This window comes from Diplotaxodon limnothrissa, linkage group LG3 (assembly GCF_057381915.1).
Source record: "Diplotaxodon limnothrissa isolate DT_005_m linkage group LG3, D_limnothrissa_male_GT1.1, whole genome shotgun sequence".
Classification (NCBI taxonomy): domain Eukaryota; kingdom Metazoa; phylum Chordata; class Actinopteri; order Cichliformes; family Cichlidae; genus Diplotaxodon; species Diplotaxodon limnothrissa.
This window is the reverse complement of record NC_140598.1, coordinates 28,720,300-28,738,159: the sequence shown is the minus strand read 5'-3', so window position 1 is coordinate 28,738,159 and position 17,860 is coordinate 28,720,300. Positions and strand designations below refer to the sequence as shown.

Below are 17,860 nucleotides of genomic sequence, written 5' to 3'. Positions count from 1 at the left end.
TTTATTGGAAGAGCTGATTGTAGATTTTGCTGTGAACGCGGACACGCGCGTGTGAATACTCAGATCTGTAAATGTGTAATGATGCGTAACTTGAAGACGTTTCGCCTCTCATCCGAGAAGCTTCTTCAGTTCTAAGGTCAAATGGTCTAATGGTGGAGAAGTAAGGCTGGTTTTTCCACCCTCTTTACACGTCACTTTTCCCCACCCACTACAAAAGTGTCGCTGTGTGAGTCTACTGTGTGAGTCGCAGGCGCCTACGGTACTAGAGACCAACGGACTACATCCTGTTCGCGCCCGACACAACGCAGGCTCAGATGGACAGACTACCGTGTGCCTGCTGTAAGTGTAAGCTTTATTCTTTTATAAACATATGACATACATGTATTAGAAGCTCTGTGTTATTATAACGATGTTTTGTTGCAGTAGCATTCGCGGACCGATCTGTGCTGAAAACACAATTTAGAGAACAAATGATACAGTACTAAGCAGCTAAACCCGAGACAGACACAGGGATTCGTCTTTCATGTAGTCCGAACAAACGCACATACAGTCTGCGCTTACTCAGCTTACAAATATTTGATGACCTCCGAGTCACACAGAAAATGCTCACGATTTTAAAGCCAAAACACGTTTTTATAGATTCAAAGACAAATAATATATATTTATATAGTTATTGTACAGATACACACAGTAAAAAGGAGCTTGTGTTTCAGGCCTGGTTTTGGATTTGAATCCTCGCTGAGAGAACAAGATGGCGAGTGCTCGCGGCAGCAGCTCCGTGTCGTTTACGATCAGCTACCTTTGTCCTGATCCTCAGTAACATTTAATCGACTTGTAGAGCTTTAATACCTAAAGTATTTTAAATAAGGTGTGACCTTAGATTAAAAGTGTTCCTTCTTTAGTGCTCTAGTTACATATTTGTAATCTTTGTGGAGATTCTAAAAGAATATTAGTCTTTTTCCAACTGTATTTTCCGTGTTTCAGAACAGTTTACTGGCGTGTTAAAGCTTATTCACAGTACAAACAGGGTTTTTTGTGGGTGTAATTTTGATCACGGAGCTGAAACACGTTAAAAGTCATGTTTTAGTCTTCCTGTGCCAGCCTGTTGTGTGTTACTTTAGTTATAATGGCTGTTTTAAGCATAAACCCTCATGTTACTGAGCTAACCCTACCCCACAGCTAGCAGGCCGTGTTAGCGACACGGGAAGGGCGCGTCCCCTTTCTTAACGGCTGTTTCTTCTGATGTTGTTTCGTTTTTTAAATAAAAACGTAATTTTTGTAGTCAAGGTAGTGTTTGGGAGGATTGCTAAGGAAAAGCGTTGCTCGGAGACTCTAAACGACCACTGTGTTTAAACTGCGACAGCAAACAACGAGAATAACGTGTGAAAAATAAGATTTGAATTTTTAAAAAACGTTGGGTTGAGTAACATCTACACCAGCATTCAGCTTTTTTTCAAGCTAACAGGATCAAGTGTCTAACCTGTAATTTACTTATATGACTCAAAGCTGCCGCTGCAGAGTCCTCACACTGAGTCGACACAAACCACAGTTCATCTCCCTCAGTAACTTTGGCGATGTAAAGCACAACTGAAAGCTCTGCTGAATTCATTTATGTAAGCTTTGCACAAACAGTGACTTCTTCCTGCCTAATCTATAACGAATAAAATCAAATATCTGAGTAAAAGCAGTTTTTAGTGTGTTAGACTATTTCCTGACATCCAAAGCATATTGGTTTTGCTTTATTCACTGATCTGAACTACCGTGTTGTTTTCAGAGAGAAACACATGCGTGAAACCTGAGCTTACACTGGATCAGTTAATAGAATTTTTTTTTTTTTATTCCAGCAGTGTGATGTTCAGTTGTGAGTTTAACAAACTTAAAAAAAACCTCAAACTGTATCAGCAGCTTATGGCACAAAATGGAAAATGCAGTTACAATTAACATTTACATGATCTACCACCACTTTGTTGATGATGTTGTCATTTTCATATTCTGTGGTAATACTGATCTCGCCTGATAGGAGGCAACATGTATGACAGATTTGAGTGATTCTGTTTGTGCTTGGGAGTCTCATTTTGAGGGGAAATGAACTTTGACTCCATGATCATATATTGATACTAGTCAATAAGTGTGCCACTCCCAACCATCAGTGAAAACACTGTTAAAGGGGTTTATCAAATGGCAACAACAGCTTCATTATATTTATCTAGATCCTTTACATTTGTCACTTCTACTGTTTTAATTTGTTCCTTTTTGATGCAAATCCTGCAATTTCAAGCTTAAGTGAAAGAAAAAAAGATTATTTCATTATTTATTTTACGTGATCTCGTTTTAAAGCCCTCACAAATATGCCAGTTTGCCATAAATTACATTAAACGACTTGTTAATTTCCTCGGGTTTCTTTCTTGTTTAACTTTCTGGAAGACTCCATTGTGGCCAATGTCTAAATGGATACTAACAGTAGCTGTAGGGATCATCTCCGATCCTGTGAGTCAAGGTAGTGAGACGGTTAAGTGCTAGTTACTTGTAGCTACCTGGATCTAGCTGCTGTCGGGTTCATCATTGCGTTTTAATGTGTTTAAAGTGTCGGTCTAAGATTACGGCGAATTTAGCCAGCGGTTTAGCACCGGCTACAGCTAATTGGCGCCTTAGCTAACCAATTGCTTCTGTGGGGGCCGTTTTTACTTGGTTTAAATACCAGCGTACGTCTCCGATTACAGAGGGTGGTATTAATACTCGAATCGATCTTGGACTACGACAAATGTAGCAGAGGATGACTAGTAAGACCAAACAGTGATGGCCCTGACAGCAGCTACATCCATGTAGCGCCAGTTAGCTCTAGCCCGTGCTAACTCGCTGGCTTCAGTTAGCCGGAGCAAGACTGTCGGTATTAATACTAGTCTTGATCCCCGATTACGGCTCGTGAATGTATTGAGCCCAGTCTCTAGACGGTTAACCGCTAATTAGCTGTAGCTACCATCTATACGGATCGCGATTGCTTCGTGTTTATGTCCGTGTTGGTCTCCGCTTTGTTCAGTGCGAGTTAGCTGTAGCCTGAGCTAGCTGCTGCCGGGTTATCGGTTACCGGCTCGGCCATGTTGCCAGAAACTTGATGCTAATGCTAACACACCAGTATGAGCTGCCAGCGAAGAGTACACTGGATTGTGCCCCCCATCGTTGCTGGGTTACAGTAAAGGCGGTTTAATCAAAAGTCAGACCATGAAAACTGTAACAGACACAATCTCAGATGCAGTTGACGGATAAGCTCGCAAAAGCTGCTTTAACGGATCTCACCTGTAAACAAGGGAAGTAAGACACCGACAATCAGGCCGAATAAGAGAGAGATATCCCCCATTGTGTGGTGGGATTCAGAGGATCTAAAGATCAGTGTAATAAATATCCAAGGATGGTGCGATTAGACCAACAAACAATCTGAGAGTGCAACAACTCAACTCGATCATTAGCCGGGCGTTTCGTTGGGGCACACCTTCTTATGCGCTGTGGGCGGTTTTGTTTTTTACTGATCACATGTTTGTTTCAGATGTCCTACATGGGGTTTGGGAGACAAAAGACAAGACCAAGTTCTGTTAATTTATTTATTTAGATTTTAACTTTAGACATAAAGTTAAAATCTAAATAAATAAATAGAACTTGGTCTTGTCTTTTAACTTTATGTCTAAAGTTAAAATCTAAATTTATGTATGTGACTTGCAGTGTTATCTTTCCATTACAATAAGAAAATTGATTTAACTATAGTTTGAATCTCGATGTTTAAGTAAACAGGTCTTGATAACCCAGAGGAAAAACAGCAATGAAAGATCAGGTGTTGTTTTCTTGATATATCGGCAGGTGCTTGTACCTGCTTGTAATAAATAGAAACGATAGTATTAAAAACATTATGGTCTATAATTAGAAGACCCTGCCCAAATTACAGCTTTCCAAAGCCAGAATCCAGGTTTGTAACCTATTAATTCACACTGAAGAAAGTATTTTGTTTTATTAGAATGGATAATATGAGAGTATGAAACAAAAATTGAGCAGAAACTTTCCTCTCGTTTCAAATTCTAATAAAAGCGACCAGGTAATGTTTAAGAGGTACGACAAACTGACGCTGGCGAAGACTAACATGTCCGTGTCACTGCTTCTTTCCACTTTTTTCAGCCACTAGTAGATGTTAACAAAAAATGCCACCTGATTGTTAAATAACGACAATGTTTACTGGGGAAGATTACTAGATGTATCAGATGATTTTGTTTTTAATAAGCCATAGTCACTGTTGTCAAACCAATAACATTCTTTTTAAAAATAAGAACCTTTTTTGTCATTAAGTGTTTAATTCAGTGTTTTAAGGAAATTAAAAAGTATTGCTGTGTGATATATATTTGATATAGTTTACCTTACCAACACTGTTTTTGTACCAACAGAACGGCTTGTGCTCAGAGGAAGAGGACGGGCTTTACATGGTGTGAGATTGGGGGGGAAAAAAGCTGAAATGAGTGAGAAGGACGATGAAGGAAACATCTGTGCTGTGTCTGCTCTGTAAGTAGAATCTCTGAGTTTGTTTGAATTCTTGTACTTTGACTGTCTGCTCTCCCGATAACTGATGATGGAGGAGAAGACATGATTTTCTTAGGACAGAAAGTGTAGATTAGGCCTGCACAATAAATTTATTGTCATATGGGCGATGGGCCCATTGCAAAAGATGGCGAAAACTGCGATAATTGGGTACTTTAAAATGTTTACACACGTGCTTTAAAGAATTTACCAATCAAAGAAACTCCTTTACAGATTTGACCAGTCGAATGGAGCCCTTCACAGCGTTAATCAATCAAATGGATTAGAGGCCCGCCTCCTACGTAGGTGGGGAGCGAACAACGCAGCAGCAAAGAGTCAGAGTTGTAATGGCTGAGAGCGAGATACATGACGAGAACGCTACTGACTATGAACTCGTGGGTAAAAAAAAAAAATTGTACCTCGCTTATTTGGAGGTACATTGGATTTGATAAAGATGACGTTCTCCAAACACAGGTACTCTGCAAAACTTGCCGAACACTCGTGGCAACCACCAGAGGAAACACGACTAATCTCCACCATCATCTTCAAATAAAACCACAGAGAACAGTTTGAAAAGTTCCAGAAAGACAGGGCTAGCCAAACAAAGGTTGCTAATGTTAAGACAAAGAGCACAGCAGTCCGACAGCCGTCTCTGTATCAGAGTTTTTCAAGTGGAACTCTATGAGAAAACGTCAAAGTGGTACAAAGCAATAACAGAGGCCATTACACATTTTCTGGCTTAAGACATGATGCCTATAAATACAGTTAGTAGAGAGGGCTTCACCAGTCTGATACATAAAGTGGACCGGAGATACCGCATCCCCTCACCAAACTACTTTTCCCATGTCGCCATTCCACAAATGTACGAAACATGCCGCAAGACTGTCATGTTTGAACTGAGCCAAGCTGAAAACTACGCAGGCACTACAGACCTATGGTCAAGTCGTACAACGGAACCATATATGAGCTTCACAGTGCACTTCCTCACCGAAGACTTTGAACTGAACACATGGTGTCTAGAGACTGTGTATTTTCCAGACTCTCACAATATAATTTAAGTTATGTTTATCTAAAACTAATTATAGAGACCGGGAAGGATGTCTTTCAGAATTCAAGCCTCAGGAAAAAAGATTTTGGGAACAGTGTTTCAATGTTAAAGTGCACTTTGTTGTTACACTGCTAATACAGCAGCTTTCTTTAAATAAAACTGTTGCAGTAAAACTGAAATTATGTATTCTGGGAGTTTTTTTTGTTTTGTTTTTTTTATTTATTTTATCGCAAGTCATATCGTTATCACAATATTGATCACAGTTATCGCAGGTTTTCCTAATATCTTGCAGCCCTAGTTTAGATGCTGGTCACCCATCTTTAACTATGACAGTGGTTCTCTCCTTAAATCGCCATGGTAACTTGTGTGGTAGGACAGGTTAAACCTTTGGGGTCAACGGGTCAAAATCACATGACCAATTTAAGACTACACGGCTACAAGATGCAGCAGCTCAGAGTCTCCATTTCAACTTGGGTCGAAAGTGCGGACTTCAAACTATATACCAGTTTTTTTAACTGTGTCGATGGGCCACGTAAAACCGGAGTTATGATAAAAAATACACACAATGTTTTTTTCTGAAGAAAACAGTGGTGTTTACTTCGGGAAGAACGGTAAAAATGGCATTTTCTATGGACAGCGCTAGCAAACACTCTCGGCTTGCAAGTGAAAAAGAAAGAAAAAAAAAAAAAAACACCCCTTCCCTATTGGTGTTAGTTTACCATGTCAGTCAATCAAAAAATGATATGGCAACACATGGTACTTGGTTGTTTAGAGAGGAGGGGAAGTTTTTAGGAGTGACACCCGTGACGGAAAGCGGGCGAGCAAAAGAAAGAGAGAGAGAGCGAGTTTTCATATGTGAGACATTAGTGACGTTTAGCGTGTTTGGAGGCTATAGTTAGTGTGTTGTGTAGTTATTGTTTTGTATTGTGTGGCAGTTATACTGCTGAATGTGGCTTCTTAGCTTACCATAAAATTGATTCGACATCAGTAAGCACAACTAGAATTCATACATAAGACGCACCGGATTATAAGGTGCACTGTCGATTTTTGAGAACATGAAAGGTTTTCAAATGCACCTTAAAGTCTGAAAAATACGGTATATGAGTTTTGTAAGGTAGATTGTTTCGGGGCAGGAGGACGTTTGTTTGCAGCCATCAAAAAGAGAATTAAAAAAAATAAAAAGGTAAAATTGAACTATGAAGAAAACGCGGAGATGTCAGAGGTTCATACACAGTGGTCTACAAAGTGGTCCAAGGGATCTTCCAGGAATAGTGGCGCTAACTTTTGGAGAACTGATTGGTCAGGAGGCGATGATTTCAATCCCTGTTGATCTATAATCTAGAACGTAACTGATTCTAGGACAGTTAACAGCACAAGTTACCGTGTTGATGATACTATTTTAGGGTCTTACTTTACAAAGCCTTAAAGAATGCCTTTAGGAAACCGCTGTTGTAGCTGTTTGAAGTTATCAAACGACAAATGATTTGAATATATGCTGGTAAGCAGTGAATGACCTTTTGTAGTTAACTCTGAGGTTAGAGCAAATCCTGCTTCAGGCCTGCAGGACTACTGAGTTCAGAGGAAAAAATCGACTCAACTCTGGGTTATTTGTCAGCTTGACAGGATGAAGGCCGACTGACATTGAAGTTTTTTTAATGTATAAAAAAGAAATTATAATCTTAGTCTTAATCTTAACATACAGCAAACATTTTTACTGACTAATAGATAACCAGTAAGTATAAGATGGTGTGTGATGCTACTATTGAGGTAACAAACATTTTCTAATATTAAACTAAAGAAAGGAAAATTCCCTTTCACTCAAACATCAGCCGGTGTGCTCCAATAAGAGGACTCACACCTGAACAGCGTGCTGAACTTTGATTAGGCCAGATTGAATAATGTGACTGATTTTTGTGTTATAATTAAAACAACAGCAGCAGTATCAGTAGGACTGTGCCTGCTGCACTGACGTCATCTGTATGTGCTTTGTTGTGTAGACGGTGGTGGATCTGCAGGAAGAACTGAGGACGTCCGTCATGGACGAATCATCATCATCAGAGAGAAGAGAGAGAGTCCGAGCTGAGAGGTAGAGATGCTCTTGTTTGTCTCATGGTTCAGATTTCAGAGTCACAGACGATGGACAGAACTCGTGTTTCCTTTTCCTGTGATGGCCAAAAGCTGTGGCGTCAGATTGTAGTGTGATGTCAGGCATTTGATTCTAACTTGAATTCTTAAAGGAAGATTTGGGGCCAGATTCACTAACAGCTACAGCAGCACACAGCCTTGTCTGAGATTAAAAAGCTGCTGGATGTACTCAGCGTCAGTTTGACTGTTGTATTGTTTCAGCTGGTTTTATGGCGTTTGTAAGAGTTTCAGGAGGAGAATATTTAAACTAGTCACATAAATATGAATTTGAAAGCCTGTGGCGCACAACTCATTGCAAATTGTATAAACTTAGCCCCCCCTCCAAAAATTGTCTTGCTCCTTATCCCTAAAAGGAGGGAGGAACATTACCAGATAGAGTAATGGTTCTTTGCACAAGCATTTTAAAGCTGCTATTGCTTTGGCTCAACTCAGTCCTCACACTGAGTGTTTAGAGGCATAATACGGATTTATGCCTCTAAACACTCAGATTTTACTGAAACGGAGCAGAAATGAGCCGAGTTGTCTTTATGTCAGCGGTGTGCAAAGAGCGAGCGACTTCTCTCTGATGAATCTAACTTTGTGGTTCACAGACTCAAATGCTCAACTGCGGTTACAATTTTTATTTTACAACACAAGTAATCCTTAATATTGGATGGACTGTGAAGACTCTTACAAATGAAATCTACAAAAGAAACCTAAACCCTCAAATTTCCAAAACATTTTTCACTGCTGTAACACGTTTCATTGTCCTCAGCTTTACTAAACATGTTAGTATCTGGGTAAAAGTGATACAGTGACACCAAATACTAAAATTATACCAAATAAATTGATCAAGAGGGCTCATCTCGCCTGAAAGGAGGCAACAATCTGCAAACAGTCAAAGACTGGACTTGAACTAACTGCAGTCACTCTCGGGAGGGGCCCAGGATTTCAGACCATAAGTGCTCTATTATTACTGTCCGTTTTCCTTTTTGCACAGAATAATTTGCTTTGCGTTTGTCAAGCCACTGCTAATACTGTAAAACAAGAAAAGCTGCCACACTCTGGTTTCTTGTTACGGCTGTAGGTCCGGGTCCTTATGGGACATCTGGTGGTTCCGGACCCGGATCGCAGACTCCCGTTTTATAAAATAAAGAACCAACGTCAAGAGCCAATTGAATTTCTGATTCATAGATTCAAGAGCGTAGTGTCGGCTAGGCTAAGCTAGCCTTCAAGGCTGAAATCTCACCTGCAGACGAGGCGTAGCAGACATGGAGAACACCGAGGAAAAAGTACAGCTTTCCGGAACCCCCCATCTCGTACTGGTATCTTCTGTGAAGCTGAAGATAAGTGTTATAAATGTGTAGAGAAAGCAGGCTCGATACCGCTGTTGACCGGCACTTCTGAAGCACAGGCACTTCCTTGTTTTGCCGCCTCCTGCTTTCTTTCTTTCTTTCTTACAGTTATATTGGCGGTTGGCAAACAAGTGAAAGGTGCATTACCGCCACCAACTGGAGTATGGTGGAACGACGCCCAAAAAAAAAAAAAAAAATTCTCAAATCCTGCCAAACAGGTTCCCCTCTCTTAAAAACTGAAATAAGGCCTGATAACTTTTACTTCCCGAGTCCTGCCGCAACAACTCAACCAGATCCAGTTTGATTTTTAGGTTACTAAGATTTTGAATCAAATGTCTCCTCTCAACCTGATACCTCTGACACTGCAACATGACATGTTCTACAGTTTCCTCCACCCCACAGTAATCACACTTGCCAGTACTATGTTTCCCTATCATGAACAACGTACTATTCCATTCAATATGTGGGATGACATTTCCAGATGTTCCAGGACTAGATGTTTTCCCTGATTTTTCTCAAGGATGCCAATCACAGGCTCACCTGTGTAAATCTGTAGATATGAGGAATAGCTGTTTTTTGCATCACAAGCTGCCATGATTTATATATCAGATTGGCCTGGATTGCTGGCCATGTATTACCAGAAGGAGCATTTTCCATGGAAATGGACTACGCTGTCACCTCTGAAGATCAGAGCTAAGAGCTTGGAACGGGCGGACTCTTTTTACATCTTTAATATATTCTGCAGGCTTATTGGGCAGTGACGTAAACAGACAGTAATTGGAGGACTGTTGAAACCTTTATTTACAGGTTTATAGGAAAACCTTTATTCACAGGTTTTCAGCTGAGTGTGTACGTGGTGGTCGGTGTGTGTAAGTTCTAGTCGTACTTGTCTTCTTTGGTATCTGCGCCTCATCACTACGGTGTTGGTCTACAATAAAAAAAGCACAGAGAGATCTATATCAAAATTCTACAAACTCGTCTAAGTTGTATAATTTTCATGTTAGCAATTATAAATGATCGTGTTGCTCACCTGCTGCTTCCTGGTTCCGATATTGTGAAATATCGGGGAAAATGATGCCCCGGGGCCTACAAACAGTTTATTGGTTTCTTAGAGGAGGAGGTAAGGTATGAGTAGAAAGTGTGGGAATTTCATTTATCTTTATAGGATTATTGTTGGTTATTGTTTTCAATGTGGGGATGTTGGAAATGTTTGAGAATATTCCAGGTATTTTATAGATATTTGTTATGTAGTATTTTGTTTAATCCTGAGTGTAAACTGCAGAATGCTTTAATCCAATTAACGAATCCCAGAGACTATCAGTGGTCTTTTATTCGGATCTGTACACTACAGATACAAGAAGATGGGAATCCACGTATTCTTTATCAGTGTCATTCCAAATGTCGCCATCAACTTCTTTTCTTTCAAGATTTGTCACAGCAATAATGTCGTTCTTGTCAATGGCATAAAAAGACACATATTCTTGTCACAGCAAACCTGGTGAGCCCAGGTTAATGCCATGTGAGCCAGGAGGTGCTGCACTTTTGGATTTGTATATTTCAGCAGAAGCAGCTTCAGCACCTGTGACCTCCTCATCAGATGTGTCTGTGTTGATGCTCTCTATCATCCTCCTCGTCAGAAACTGGCTCATTCACATTGCAATGCTGTTTTCTGTATTTTCCTTCAGCAAAGATATCATCCACAGCTTGGTTTATTGTAAATCTTCACATATTTGCGTTCTGCAGACATGCAACTCACCAAGTAAACTGAGTTGTTCTGCACATGCCGTACATGACTGACTATGTTGATCTGTACTCTACTTGTAAGTTTGAGTCACTGTCCCAGAAAGTAAGAACTTTCTGTTGGAAAATATAAACTTTTTCACTTCTCCTAGGTTTTAATTCAAATAAAACACCTGTTAAATATATATATATACTGTTTTTGTACCAACAGAAAGGTGCTCAGAGGAAGAGGGCGGGCTTTACTTGGTGTCAGTGACAGAAATGAAAAAAAGCTCAAATGAGTGAGAAGGATGATGAAGGAAACATCTGTGCTGTGTCTGCTCTGTAAGTAGAATCTCTGTGTTTGTTTGAATTCTTGGACTTTGACTGTCTGCTCTCCTGATAACTGATGATGGAGGAGAAGACATGATTTGCTCTGTAGGACTAAGGGTGTACATGCAGGTCTGGGTTTTCTGTACCACGAAGGTGGTTCCCTTCTTATTGTGGTGAGTCGCCATGGTAACTTGTGCTGTAGGGCAGGTTGTCATCCAGATGAAAGATCAAGAAACAGCTTTTTAATCGATCGATTTAATTTCCTTTTGGGACAAACTGCAGAGATTTCCACGTCTCCTTTGTCAGGCTGTGGGACAAAGTGTTTAAAGTTTCAGAGCTCTAATGTGCAGCTGTCACCCTAATAATACTCACTTCTTTTGCCTTACATCTTTCTGTGTGAGCAAATGTCTCCATCCAAGGTTGGGTCGGGTCACTTATGTGAGACGTGTCCCCATGCAGTCCTCCACAATCCTGACTGCGTGGTGCTAGAAGTGGATGTTGACTGGTTGATAAGTGGGCGAGGATAGCACAAGGTGGTGATTTCATACCTGCAGATTTCTAATTGGCTCCAGAATAGGTTATGTTCACAGCACAAGTTACCATGGTGATATTATGGTAGTCTTTACCTTATTATAGCCATATAAAGCCCACTGATGCAATTGTTGTTATGATTTGGTACTATACACACTGGAAGTGTGTTTGGGATCAGGACTTCAGGATAGGAAAGTTTGAGGACTTGACTTTAATTCTGCTTTGTTTGTCAGCTTGACAGAATGGAGACTGACACTGATGTTTATTTTTAGTATCTGAAAATAAAATATAATCTTAATCTTAATATAAATAAAGCTTAAATGACTAATAAAATGTGTGTATGTCTGTGTTTTTCTCCGTGTTTATTTTGCCATTTCGGTTGCTTCCTTGTACTTTTACTTTAAGATGAATCATTTCAATTAACCTCAATAATTATAATAAATTCTTACAGGTGGTCCAATGTTTCTGGATTACCCACAGCCCCTTCTGTCTGCATAAAAGCAGTGCTGGAACACTGGTGTACCATGGCCTCGTGAGCATCAGGGGAACAGCATTGTCCTTGTTGCTACAGAACATGGTGAGAAAAAGTAATTAACAATGGAGGAGAGACAGACCATCATAACACTTAGATGTAGGTCTTGTAGTCTGATGAATTATAATCTGAAATCTTCGGTTCATCACGCAGGATCTGTGTACGCCATCGAGTAGGCGAAAGAATGGTTACACAGCATTCTGCAGCGCCATGCAGTACCCTCTGGTAAGCTTGAAAATATGGAGTGGTCAGCACGGTCTCCAGACTTAAACCCCATCAAGCTGGTTTGGGATGAACTGCACCGAAGAGTGAAAGCAAAGCAACCTACAAGTGTCAAACATTGTAGAAAGAACGCCACGGCTGTGTTCAGCTGTTATATCTGCCAAAGGTGGCTACTTTGAGAAGTTGAGAATACATTTGTCTTTAAATTGATTCTGATTTCTTTTTTAACTCCAATTGCTTATTTGTACTGTGCTTTCATTTCAGAGTACAATGAGACATTAAACTGGATAATTTCCAATAAGCTCTGATGAAGCTGGATTGACTAAAGTTATTGATTGTGTCGTGTTTCCATGTGTTCAGTAATTTTACTGTTATTTGTGTTTTGTTTCTAAGTGCTGTCGTCTCCACAGCAGTGATCTGGTTTCTCTGCAGTTTCAATAAACTTTGGTCTCACTTGATCTTCTTGTGTGCTTCTGTTTGTTTCACAAATATGTCTGATGGACAACCTGAGTTGTTGTGATGAACCCAAAACACTTCAGTTTTCTTCAAAGCAGATAAAGTTCATGTGAGCCACAGACAGCAGGAACGATTTCACACATGAATCTTAGTTACTGTGAAGTTTGTCTGTTGACAGCAGAACTGATTTGATTGCAACTCATTTAATGGACAAAATAAATTTCAGGTACAGCTGCACTCAGCTTTTTCTGTATCTACACGATGGATCATTGTTCATTATAAAACATGATGTGAAAATTTAACCCCGTTTTATAAAATGTTTAACAAGTTTGCTTGAAGGGGAAAAAACACAGGATACAACTTTGCAAAGAGACTTTGACTTTGTTATAATCTATTCTAACTCTTATTTTAATAGATGCATATCAAGATTTGGTGATATGAGGGAAACTCCATTAATAAACGGTCTTCATGTACAGTGTGTTGGAGTTTCTGCATACTGATGAAACTGTCTTTAAAAGAAAACTGACAATAAATGCATCACAGACACATCTGATTGTGTTAAAGCTCCCTGTGGTGGAGGGCTATTAAACCACCACAAAATGTGGTGTTATATCTGCCGAAGGTGGCTTTGGTCTCACTTGATCTTCTCGTGTGCTTCTGTGGGTTTCACTAAGATGTCTGATGGAAAACATGAGTTGTGGTGAACCCAGACACACTTGAGTTTTCTTCAAAGCAGATAAAGTTGATGTGAGCCAAGACTTAAAGCAGCAGGAACACTTTCACACATGAATCTTATGCTACGTTCACACTGCAGGCGATGTGGTGTGAATTTGGATTTAGGCAGTGTTGTCTTTAACTTCACTGAACGCACGACCCCAAAAAATGAAGGTCTGATAGGTGAGCATGTTGGGATTTTGTAAAAAGCTGAAATGTTATTATCACATGTGTTGTAATGTGTGTGTGTGCATGGTATATGTAGAATCTGGTCCAGTGATTGTAGATTGAGGATTTCTATAAATGAGTGAACTCTAAACCTTAAATAAATGTGTCTGTTCCTCCAAACTCTGATTGGGGCTGCCACCCATGGTACGTCAGCAAATTTCAGATAACAATAGTGGTACATCTACAGAAAATAAATAAATACTCATTTCAGACAAACAAAGTTTTGCTGTTTTTATTTGCACATTTCTAAAACATTATGGGCCATTTATACATGTTATTTAATTAAATTACACACACAATACAAAATATATAAGGAAAGATGTTGTCTTTAACTTTAGTTCATTATATTCCAGTAGGCAGTATTTTTTTTTGGCAACTTATCAGCTCAGTGTTAATTAGAAAGACTAATTCTTGCTTGACCAGACTAATTTCTTGGGACTTTCCAACAGATGCTTGAGAATAGGGCTGGGCAAGCAGCAGGCGCACCTCGCAAACGGAGGGCGCCCTTACTCCCAGCAAAAGAGTGATAGAAAACCGACCAGTGCCTGTGCCATCCCCAGTATGCGCTGGCATGACGTCGCGCAGCATGAGTAGGAGCAATTGTCTAAAAATGTTTCTGGTGTTTTATCACCTGAGACTACGTGATTTATGTTAAATTTTCCTGTGAGTTCAGGTCACTGAGGTGTGTTAAATGTCAAAAATATCACTTCTTTGTTTTTGCTTCAGCTCTTCAGCAGGATGTTCAGGTGAAGTTTGGAGATGACGTCACTCTCCAGTGTCAGATTTCCACAGATGAAATAATCTCAGTGCTGAAGTGGAGCAGAGCTGACCTGAACACAGACGGCTACGTCTACTTCTACAGCAGGGGTGGCCAACTCCAGGCCTCGAGAGCCGGTGCCCTGCAGGTTTTAGATCTAACCCTGTGTCAGCACACCTGAATCAAATGATTAGTTCATTATCAGGCCTCTGGAAAACTTCAAGACATGTTGAGGAGGTCATTTAGCCATTTGAATCAACTGCTGGATCAAGGACCCATCTAAAACCTGCAGGACACCGGCTCTCGAGGCCTGGAGTTGGCCACCCCCGTTCTACAGGAACAAACGCTCCTATGAAAACTACCAACATCCATCTTTTTATGGCCGAGTGAAGCTGAGGGACCCGGAGATGAAGGATGGAGACGTTTCTGTGATCCTGAAGAATATTACGTTTAATTTATGAGTATGTGACACTCATAAATTGGTTTTGTGGCTCTTTGGAGATTTAAAAGAAGCAAGAGTCACCTCACTGAGGCGGACAACCAGCAGGTGGTGTGGAACCTGCTGCTATCACCGCAGCAGCGATCTGGTGTCTCTGCTTCTTTTTCTTCCCTTGTAATTCTGTTGGTTTCACAAGAACATCTGATAGAAAATGTGAGTTGGTAAAGAACAAAGAGCAAATGTGTAGTAACAGTAGAAGAAAACAGGATACAGAGTAATTATTATTTATTGATTGATTTGTGAAATTAAACTCAACTAATAAGCTGTGTTTATGTACAACATGTTAGATTTTTTATAAGCATACCGCAGAAATTATCTCCTTAAGATAAGTGACAGTAAAACATCACAGACGCCTCTTCAAAGTAAAGTTCCTTCAGTGGAAGGTCGTGATCATTTGACAGAAATCTGCTTTTAAATGTGAAGCTGATTTAACAGGATAATTGAGTCTCAGGTGAACAGCAGCTTATTGCTGTGTGACTGTACCAAGATTAAACTGTGCTGTGGTGCTGCCATCTACTGGCACCTAAGTGCAACAACAGCCTCTTTAAATGTCAGTAACATAGACTCAATGTCTGCACTTTGTGCAGAAGCTGTTTTGTATCTGACACAGAGGAAAAGTCACACTAACAGATATAAACTTCACAACATGTATTTGTGAAATACTTTTTACAGGTTTGTTCGCACAGGTGGTGTTACATCCAGGCAGGAACCTCATCCATCCTGCTGTGACGTCACACAGTATCAGGAGTGCTCAGCTCTTTAAATTAAGAGCCCAGTCACACATGTTTTCACTGACACTGAATGCCACGATATATACAAACATAACCACATATATTTGTTCAAGTTTTTGATTTAACTATGGAAGTGCGCACAGGCGGCCACTTTATTAGGAACACCTTACCAGTATTGAGGTGGACCCCCTCTTTGTGCCCCAGTTCTTCATTTCATAGACTCAAATATACTCTGAAAACATTTCTCAGAGATTTTGCTCCTGATTGTCATGATAGCATCATGCAGCTGCTGTAGATGTCACAAACTGTTTACATGATGCCTTTTTGTTTTAAGAAACCATGAAGTCATCTTCATCTCTGTCTGTCTGACCATCTGCAGTAGACTCTAGTGTTCCTCACAGCTCTGCTTTCATTGATGTGTGCTCTCCCTCAGTCCCATCAAACCTTGTGATGAACTGGAATAAAGACAGAAAGTATGTGACCTCATAAATACTCTTCTGGATGAATGGGCAAAAAACTCACACAGACAAAATATTAAATTCTTTAGCAACATTTCAAACATAGTGGAAGCTGTTTTAGCTGCAAAGAGAGAGATCAGTGTAAAGCCTCCTGTAGGTGTAATGTGTAGGTGGCCAGGTGCTTTGTCTACGTGGCGTTTCCTTATGTGCTGTGTTTCTATTAAAGTTTCAGAAATGAAGAGTTTCTGCGTTGCTTTCTGTTTAAGTCCATCTGCTCTGGTCCTGTCATCACTGTCAGTCTCAGTCCTGTGTTTGAGTGCAGCTCGTTGATGAGGCATCCTAATAAAAGTGAAATTTGGCTCCACCCGCACAGATGTTTCTACATCTCAGACTGACACAGCAACATCTGGAGATTTGTGAAGTCAGAGGTCATGCTGCACAACAAGTACACTTACTTTTTTAAACAAATAAATACAAATAAAAAACGATTTTTTTAGTACTGTAAAATAAGTCTGGTTTCAGTTTCTTGTGTTTTGTCATTTTGTTTGAGTCCGTCTTGTTAGTTTAGAGTTTAGTCCTAGTCCCTAGGTTGTTATGTTTAGCTTTTGGTGGTTAGATTTCCTCATGTCTTTGCTCCTGTGCCTCCCTCTGTGTATCTGTGTTCTTATAGTTTTGAGTTCCCGTGCGTTGTTTTCCCTTAAGCTTTATTCCATGTTTCCCCAGCCCATTATGTCTGTGTTCTAGCCGTGCTCTCTCTCCCCCTCCTGTCTGCCTCTGTGTTTTTCCTGTGTTACGTTCAAGGTCCGTGTCTTGGGTCAGTATTTTCAGTTTAAGTTTAAGTTTCCTCAGCTGTGCTCCCCGTGTGTTCCCATGTCCCTCATTATCTTCTGTATATTTATGTCAGAATCTTCCTCTGTTCCATGTCGCGTCGTCCCTCTAGGCTGCGTTTCATAGCGTGCCTCCCCCTAAGGTTAGTTTAGCTTTTTTTTTTCAGTTTAGTTTTGTACCTTTGAACCATCTTTCCCTTTCAGCAATAAAGATGTGCTTTTTGAGTTCGTGTCCTGCTCTGAGTTTTGCGTTTGAGTCCTTTTTCCTGCCTTCACAAAGCCGTAACATGACAGAACGACGCGACCAGACATGGGCCCAGCAGCTCACAACCCCTCCGCTGAGCAGACCTAGTTTATACGGTGGAAAATCTTTGCCAAGGGTGGGTAGCACTGCCAGACCCCGAATACCAGGAGGTTTTAGCCACTCGCCTACAGAGGATGGTTTCCTACCATAAGTTTATGCACATTTCTGCTGTCACAGAATAATTCCAGCACAAATTTAAGTAGGTATGACAGTTTGCAGAGGTGGGACCAAGTCATTGTTTTGCAAGTCTCAAGTAAGTCTCAAGTCTTTATCCTCAAGTCTCAAGTCAAGTCTCAAGTAATGTCAGGCAAGTCAGAGTCGAGTCTCAAGTCACTGGTGTAAAAGTCCGAGTCAAGTCACAAGTCTGAAACTTTGAATTTCAAGTCCTTTCGAGTCTTTAAAAAAAAAACAACGAAAAAATAATGTTGCAGTTATATGCTAAATGTAAATATTAGACCATGTAATTTT

At 40.2% G+C, this 17,860-nt stretch overlaps 1 long non-coding RNA gene across 2 annotated transcripts; it reads left to right on the top strand.

The window, feature by feature from the left end:
* The first annotated feature begins 276 nt into the window (after nt 1-276).
* On the top strand, nt 277-12,758 carry LOC146635236 (uncharacterized). Of its 2 annotated transcripts, none has more exons than XR_014905071.1 (6): nt 277-339; nt 4,425-4,539; nt 7,600-7,688; nt 11,033-11,145; nt 12,116-12,241; nt 12,350-12,758. It is a non-coding gene; the product is annotated as an uncharacterized LOC146635236 (long non-coding RNA). The 2 variants fall into 2 exon arrangements; XR_014905070.1 differs by having other exon boundaries at nt 281-345.
* The last annotated feature ends 5,102 nt before the right edge of the window (nt 12,759-17,860 follow it).